We start from the raw sequence: 9,134 nt of genomic DNA, 5'->3' as shown, positions 1-9,134 counted from the left end.
TTTTCTGGTGCAATTACCAGCAAATAAAGTTTTAAAAACAAACCACTCTGAGTACTTCTTTTGGCATCATTTCTCTTAATTAGACTTTTTTTTTGCGGGGAAATTATTAAATTCTGATTTAGGATGTACATGAATGGATAAAATTGAGACAATTCATATGTATTTTAAGTCATTCTATGATTTATATTAGGTTCTCATTTTATTTAATCTTTCATTTTTCATTCAGTCAGCTATTTATTCAACAAATATTCGTATATTTATTATTTGGCCAATTTTGTGATGATTGCAAGAGACACAAAAAATATAGATGATAAGCAGGTTACCTTATGCACATGAAGGGATCCACATTTTTCAAATTTTGACCTTCAGTTTTAATCATACAAGCTGATTTCAATTCATTAAGATTTCATGAGAAATCGTAGTTCCAGATACAAGCAATGGATATGGTGGAAGGAGTGTGTTTTGGTTCTTGCCTTCAAGGCAATGACAGTGTGGTCTCTGATTCAAGCTTATTTAAGATTATTATTAAAAGGAGACAGACACTGTAATAATAAATGAAATGCTATTAGAGGAGAGAAAGAGAACAATTGTGAAAATATATGTGGAGATTATAATGGAAAGAATTTGGGAAAGCTTCTGGAAAGAAGACGACTTGGAATTGAAACTAAAATAACATACATTCACAAGAGGGGAGGGGGATGGGGAGACACAGCAAGGCCTTCCTGAGAGATTCAAGCCAACCAGCCTCCTAGACATCAAGGTAAGTGTATAAGGTTATTTTATAAAAACAGAAAGAAAAATTGCTGCAGACTGACAATTAAATGGAGATATGCAGGTAGAGGCCATGTTAACTAAGTTAAATAATATGTTGAGCAGGTGGGACACTATGGAGTCTGTAAAGGAGGTCGTCTGAAAGCTTCCCAGCAGGAAAGGCACATTGGTTTGATGTTTGCAAAAAATAATATTGGAGGTAATATTTGTATGTGTTGGAAAGGAGAAAGACTGGAGATCAGTTAGGCAACTACTGTAATTGGTTGCCTAATTAGTGAAAGATAGTGGGGAGTCCATTGAGGGCAGAGGAAGTGGTAACTAAAAGGGGGGGGTTAGACTGGGCACAGTGAATTAAGGCCCAACTGTCCAGTGAGCTGGTGGTAGTAGTGGGGATCACTGGTTTGTGAACGAAGAGGGATGCTCAAGGAGCCTTTTCTAATACTTGTGTTCTATGTCTGAGTCACAGATTGGATTTTTCAAGTTGTACATTGTTCGTGCCTTTTGAGACAGCTTGTTTTGGTAAGTGTAGAGACACTGCCACAAGGATAATGAGTTGATTATAAAGTGGAAAAGAGGAATTTTGAATCAATGAGTAAGATCAACTCCATTTGTCAATTACAGAGTTAAAAATTGCCCCCCATAAGAAAAAGCATATTTCTTCTCCACTGCTTAGTAAGAACTGATGTTTCTTTGAGGCAAAAAAAGACTTATTTTAATAGTAAAGAGCTACTAACATTTATTGAGCACTTGGTACGTACCAGGGACTGCTCTAGCATGATTATATGCACAATGAGAATGCAGATCATATGGATCATGCAGAAAATGGTAATTATAAAACACCAGCAGAAGCTTCATTTTCTGTTAAAAATTGTATGCATGGAAAAGGTTGAATCTTGATATCTAATTTGTGGGATTTGTCTTGTTTTTGTTTAGATGCACATCATGCAGATATCCTCATGCTAAAAAAGTAAACGAAATGGAATATTTTGCAATTTCTGACTGGCTACTTGGCTCTTCTGAGCCCTTAGCTTCAAGGATTTTTCAAAATATATTTTTTCTGCACCACAGCTCAGAGTTGCTAAATCCAGAAATTGAAACATTCTGAGAACCAAATCATTTCAGGGTGAATCAAAGCTCTTGGAACATTGCCCTAGGATTTTGAAGATAGTGTTTAATAGTGAAAAATGTTCCATATTTTTAAGGAAACCCCAATTATGGAAGTCTGCCCCTTCACATCCTGGGCATATAGCCACTGGGGGTCTCGGCCTGCTTTACTCCTTTGATGAGTTGAGAGACTGTGGCTGCAGGTGAAGTGTTTCCAGACCCCACAGCTCTGCAGAATTCCTACTCTTTAGTTAGCCCTATGAAAAGGCCTGAGGCTGATGCCTGTTTTCTCATTCCACCTTAAAAAATGAAAAAGAAACCTTTCTTCCATTCTAACCAACTTCTTTTCCGGCTGCCATTTTAGGGCCAGCTAGGGTGGGATATGTTGGATATGCTTGAGTTGTTGATCACCTGACCACACTCTCCACCACCTGGTTTGTTTTCACTTTTTTGTGGAACTGGTTGACAGAAACAGACACAGGGGAGAAAGAAAGAACATTGAAAAGTTCTTCAGACTGGAAGGAAGGCATGAGCCATGGAATCAGTTGGTGATGTGAAATTACTATCGTGTAGTTTGGGGGCAAGTGATTCAAAGCTTCTATCCTTCGGTTTTCTACTCGGCAGAAAGAGGGCAATAAAACCTACATAACAAGGTAATTTGGGGAATTAAGTGAAATACACACATAGAGTATATTGTAAGTGATCAACAAATGGGAATGGGTGCTACTATTAGTAGTACTGACAATAATAACAACAGAAGAGTGGAATGAAAACAAAGATGAAGAGGAATGATGTGGAGCCTCCTGGACCTCCTGGCCCTTCCACCAGCTGAAATGCTTATCATTTGCAAAATGCTCCTAGCTTCTTTATATCATGATGGAGGAACTTGACATTCATCCCACAGAGACTTTGCCTCCTGTAAGCAGAAATGTCAGGTAGAGCAAAGCCATATTAACCCCAAATATACTTTCTATCCTCTTTCACTCCAAGTTCAACTCATTATTCAGAGGCTACTTATGTTACTTTTTTCTTTTTCTTTTGGTATCAGGAGTGTTTAAACACTGAGCCACTGAGAGATAGTAGGGATTCCACTGAGGGCAGAGGAAATGGTAACTGAGATAATAAATGTTTGATGCTTCAAGTTATAAAGTTTTGGAAATAATTTGTTACATGACAGCAGATAACTAATACAAGAAAGGAAGAGGAACTAAAACTTGAGAAGATAGTGTTTAATAGTGAAAAATGTTCCATACCAAGGTACCCCAGCCCTTAAATTTAATTTTTATTTTTATTTCAAGACAATTTCTCACTAAGTTGCTTAGGGCCTCACTAAATTGCTGAGGCTGGCTTTGAATTTGGGATCCTCCCACCTCAGCTTCCCGAGTTGTTAGGATTACAGGCATGTGCCACCATGCTCAGTCCTAGATTATTTTTTTCTATGGTGCCATCACCAATAATCTCTTCTATGACCTTTGGTAAATTGCACTGAGGCAATATATGGCATACTGAATGGTAAGATTCTCTTATTCCTGAAGATGTGGCTTCCAAAAGAGATTAAGATTTTCTTGGGTAAAGGAAACTTGCCTATGATTGTTATACATCTATTGTGGGACCTTGCATGACTGGGCACACAGAGAAGAGCTAAACTAAATACTATAATGAAATAAAAAGAATAACAGCCTTAAGTTTCTTATGCAGTACAAAAACTATTACAGGTGAGTGTAGGAAGGCACGTCTTTCCTTAATACATAGTGCATTTTCTCTTATAGGTAGAAGAGATCTCTCCCTTTTTTCTGTTAATTTTCTGCACTCTGACCTCGCTTGCCTCTCCATTCATACAAAAGCATAGGCCCTTGATTTAGATAGGCACTTTAAGACCATTTTATTTAACTTTGACATTTAAACCATGAAGACACTGCAATCAATCCCATAGATGGCAGTGAGAATATTTAAATGAGGTTTGGTGGCCCACACACGGGTCTTCTGGTCTAGGGTTCGCATGGCTTTTCACCTTTCTAAATGAAGTGTGATAGCCTTCCAGCTTACTGTCTGCATATACTGTGCCTTTTTACCTTTTCCTAATCCCCTAACCCCAATGATCAATTCACTCAAGAAATTCACATTCGCAGAAATGAAATTTATGTCTGAGCAGGGGTGTCTAATTGATCTCAATTAAAGTTTCCTAGGGTTCTGTGGAGGAATTTCCTGTAAAATTTTGTATTTTTTGTGAAATGTATTTTACTTTACATTTCCAAATTTGAGAAGGAGACATACACATAGATCTGCATGTACCTATACTTATGTATGCACACACATACACAGATACACACACACACACAGGTTATATATCTTCTCTCTGATAAATAACTCTCATTGTTATTCTCCACCATTGTTTGTCTTAGTGTAGGCAAAGATTGTGTCAGAAATCAGTTACCACTTAGGTCAGAATATATATGATTGGAATTCAGTAAGAAAATAAGAATGAAAGAGGAAATGTAAGCAAATCATTTTACAATTTCCACTCTTAAATGGAATATCTTAGTATAATCTTCTCATCTTTTAGTTTCTCTTCCTCTCCTCTCTTTTATTAGTTATCTGCCTTCATACAACAAATTATTCCAGACCTTTGTAACTTGAAGCATCAAACATTTATCATCTTCAACAATTTGTGAGGGTAAGGAATCTTAGAGAAGCTGAGCTGGGTTGTTTTGACACAGGTTGTCTCACAAGGTTGAAGTCAAGCTGTTGGTCAGGGTTGTACTTATCTGAAGGCTCAACTGGGGAAGTATTATGGGGAACCACTTCAGAAAAACCTCTATGTCTAAATTCAAATCAAAGAGAGCTTCATTTACCTGGCCAGTAACTGTCACCCACCCATAGAGACTGAAGCTCTGTGGGAGAACAGCAATTTCCTGGCCTGTATCCTGGGAACTTAAAGACGAAAACCACAACTCCAGGGCTTTCCTTAGCTTCATGCAAGCAAGTTAATCACAGAAGTTTAGTGGGACCTAAGCAAGGCTGGAATTTTCCAGTTAGCAAGCAAGCAATTTACAGAAGCCAAAAAAAAAAAAAAAAAGTAGCAATCAGCTTGCAACTCAGTTAACTGCATCTTGGGTCTGAGCAGGTATTAGACAATCATATCCTGAGTTCAAGCAGGTGGTTAGCTGGGGTGAGAATCTACTACAAAGTCTTGGGTCACCAAGACCACCATATCCTGGGTTTGAGTACAGTTTTGGGGGTACAAAGTACAGAAAACAATATATTATAAGAAAACAGCTTTCATTTTAGTTTCTCAGAAGCAGCTCTTGTAACAGTATTTTTTTTTTTTATTTATAAGGCAGCAGAAAAGTGGAGTCTTAGGCCTGTCTATGACAGTTCTTGCTTTATAATTATCTTATCTCACTTATCAAAATCTTATATCAACTTACACTCTTATTGATTATATTTATCAGTTCACACCACAACAAAAGGAGAATCTGTTTCCAAGCTCACTTATGTGACTTTGGTATGAGGCTTCAGCTCTTTATCATGTGGTCATTTTCATAGGGCTGGTTGTTCACCACATGGCTTTCCTCAGAGCAAGGGGAGAGAAAGAGAGCGAGTGAGAGAGAGAGAGAGAAACATAGAGAAGGAAGAGGAGAGAGAGGAGGGGAGATCATTCAGATGGAATTGTAATGCATTCTGTTGTCATATATAACAACTTAAAATTCAAAAAAATATTACGATATTCATATTATAGGATGCAAAAAATATGGAAGCTGTGGTATCATTTATAAACCAACCTCAGAAATGACAAACCATCATGTACCAATCCTGGTATTATATAACAAGACACTAGACAGAAATGGGACGATTAGGAGGAAGGGGTCACTGGGCACCTCTTGAAGGTTAGCTAATGCATCTCTCCCTTAGCACTCCTCCTCTTTATTTTTTCACCTCTTCCTTCAGCAGAGATTTTTGGTCCCCAACTGGTAGAAATATTACTTTATTTCTATTTGTCATACACATGTACTGGGTATGTACATACCTACCATCAAATTGTGTTGCTTAACAAATGTATTCATTTGAAAAGTATAAATGATTTGTAGTTTCAAAACAAATGTGGCCAACTCTCTTTCTGCGGTGTTGCTCGTCATGGATGCTGGTTGCTGTGGATGATAAACTAGATAAAATCTGAATGCAGAGATATGATGGGACTATTCAAGTTCTTGTCTTTAAAAATAGTCAGATAATTTAAAAAATCTAACTGGTTTCTCAATGACTCTATTTAATCTCTCAAATAATTTCCTTAGATGTTAAGGACAACATCAGACAACATCAGACTTTCCATAAATTCGACTGTGCATTACAAAGGGTATATTGGTGTTTTTTCTCAGTGCATACGTTTTGGTCCTAATGGTGGCTGAAAGAGTAGGAGAATATCTGAAAGTTACTCCCATGTAGATGTGTGCAGACCATGAGGGAGGATATTGTATTTTACTGGATTTGGTTTCTTCATGGAAATTGGCCTTTGTAGATCTTTTCTGCATGTTGGCCTATTGAAGGAGCATTAACTACAAAGAGCTGTTTCCATGACTGATACTGAGTTGGTAAAGAGGAGCCATTTTTTTTTCACCAGTGGAATGGGGTGAGTATTTGGTGGGGACACAGGGTGGGGGAATTTTGCTACTTCTGCCCTTGAGCCTCTTTCTTTCAAGACAATATTCTCAGCAGTGATATGGGTTTCTTTTGTGTGTATGGAAGTATTTTTGGAGTCATGACTCTTTGATTAAATTTCTAGTATTTGTAAAAACAACCTGATGTGACCATTTTGCACTTGGCATGGTAATTTCTAGGGAAAATAAAAGACCTAATTTCCTGTCTCTACTCTAAATGATATTGTTCTCCTGTATCTTATTTTGCCCATTTGCTTATCTCCCATCCTACTGTGATATTTAGTTTTTGGAATAAAAATGATACAGTTATTTATTGGCTGAATGAGTCTTATGCCTCAGTTTTCATCTCTCAGTTCATTACTAGTAAAAAAATTAGTAAGGCCAGGCACCACTGTGGGGCAAGCCTATAATCCCAGTGACTTGGGAGACTGAAGTAGGAGGAGTTCAAGTTTGAGGCTGGCCTCAGAAATTTAGCATTTTGTCTATGTCTCCAAAAAAACAAACAAACAAACAAACAAAAAGGACCAGGGATATAGCTCAATGTAAAGCACACCTGGGTTTAATCCCCAGTTCCAAAAGATGAAAAGGGAAAAATTTTAAAAAATGGTAAACATAGTAGGCATTGTATTAAGAGCTGTACTTTCATTCCTTCATGCAATTTTTATACTGTTTTTTTACCATATGTACTTATATTTTGCATATTTTTAAAATAAGAAAAGTGAGAGTATAAGTAACAAATTTAAGATTATATGGATGATAATTGAAAGTTCTGATGCAAAAGCAAATGCATATGACATGAAAGTCATCTCTTCACTATACTGTCAGCCCTACTATAATTCTGATATTACTGGTTTAAGATTTGCATATGAAAATGAATTTCCATCCACCAACAGAATCTTGTACTGTTAACACTTTAAATAAAGGTTGGTCCCCTTTATTTCTCTTATTTTGAACAATTTAGCTAACAGATTAAAGGAAGCACATCTGTTTAGAATGATGACCTGCACTGAAAAAGGCTTCTGTCTTAGTTTTGCATAATGATACTCTGATTGTTTGTCTTGGAAACAAATCATAAATGTCCATAAAATTGACAAAGAAACAAATTGGGCACCCCTGGATTCATTCTGAAGCTTGAAAACCTTTAAGGGAAAAAATGCACATTAAAGGAAATTTTCCCTCTCTTAAGTAGTGCCTATTTTAATCATAACCTTTGGAAGAACATTTAAATATAAAAAGGTAAAAATTAAAAGAACTATAAATAACAACAAATGGCTACCTTGTAAATACAAAGCCACATTCACTCCTGGGGCTGTTATGTCTACAAACTATTTGAACAGTTAATAAGCACATTCCCAATGAAAGAAACAGCTAACTGATGTTTCATCTGAGTGCACCCTTTGTTGAGCATGTTCGGAAATGTAGAGCTGGGAGATAGGGATTTCTGCGCTTTTCACAGTTAAGATGTGTGCATGTGCCCACCAAAGAAAATGAAGAGTTTTTCAGGTTCCCCAAACATTCCTTTGCTAATATTCGTCTCTTAGAAAATAATAGCAAGCTCTGCTTGGATTAGCTAAAAAAAATCATCTACTGTCCTTGACGCTTTTTCTTTCCTCTGTGTTCTCCTGCTGAGATAACACATAGATGGTTCACAGGCCGCTGTTACCTTGATTCATGTGTTGCTCATTAGGCTTGTCTTTGGGCATTATTGGGCTAGGCCAGGGATGGCAGAGTCCAGCTTGGCTCTTGCCTTGCAGTAAGGACAGGCAAATAAGTTACTAGCCTGACTGCCCCACCAATCCTCTGCAGTCTCAAAGGCAAACCCAGGTCACTGTATGGCTAAGTATTTAGACTTGTTTTTTTAGAAATTAGATCCCACCATCTTTGGGCCACACAGAATGAAGATAACCATATCCAATACTATGTTCTACCTTTTTCATCTTCAAATTACTCCAATGAATCTCAATTTCAAAATATCATTCTCTCTCCTTCTTCCATCACCCTCTCATTATTTTTAAGGCAAATATCACTGCTCCAGATAATGTTATTTTATATGAACATAAATTTATATTTTTGAGTGGTCCTAGTGTGTGTTATGAAGCGATTACCACTAGTATAAAGAGAATAGAATCAATTTTTATAATTTGTTTGATTTTCAGATTACCTGGTTTCAACTTCTGGCTCCATCAGTTATTGTGTTTGATTATGGATAAGTTATCCACCTTCTCTCTTTTATTTTCTTCATTAATAAAGTGGGGTAAATAATGATCATTGGATGGAATCATTGTGGGAATTCAATGAGATAATTGTTAAGAAGTTTATCCTGAGCCAGGTGCAGTGGTGCACACCTGTAATCCCTCAGGAGGCTGAGGCAGAAGGATCCTGAGTTCAAAGGCAGCCTAACTTAGCAAGGTGCTAAGCAACTCAGTGAGATCCCATCACTAAATAAAATACAAAAAAAAAAAAAAAAGGCTGGGGATGTGGCTCAGTGGTTAAGTGCTTTTGAGTTCAATTGCTGATACAAAAAAATAAAGAAAGGAAGGAAGGAAGGAAGGAAGGAAGGAAGGAAGGAAGGAAGGAAGGAAGGAAGGAAGGAAGGAAGGAAGA

Source organism: Urocitellus parryii, chromosome 7 (genome assembly GCF_045843805.1).
Source record: "Urocitellus parryii isolate mUroPar1 chromosome 7, mUroPar1.hap1, whole genome shotgun sequence".
Classification (NCBI taxonomy): Eukaryota; Metazoa; Chordata; class Mammalia; order Rodentia; family Sciuridae; genus Urocitellus; species Urocitellus parryii.
The sequence above is the reverse complement of the archived record's forward strand: the minus strand, read 5'-3'. Positions refer to the sequence as shown.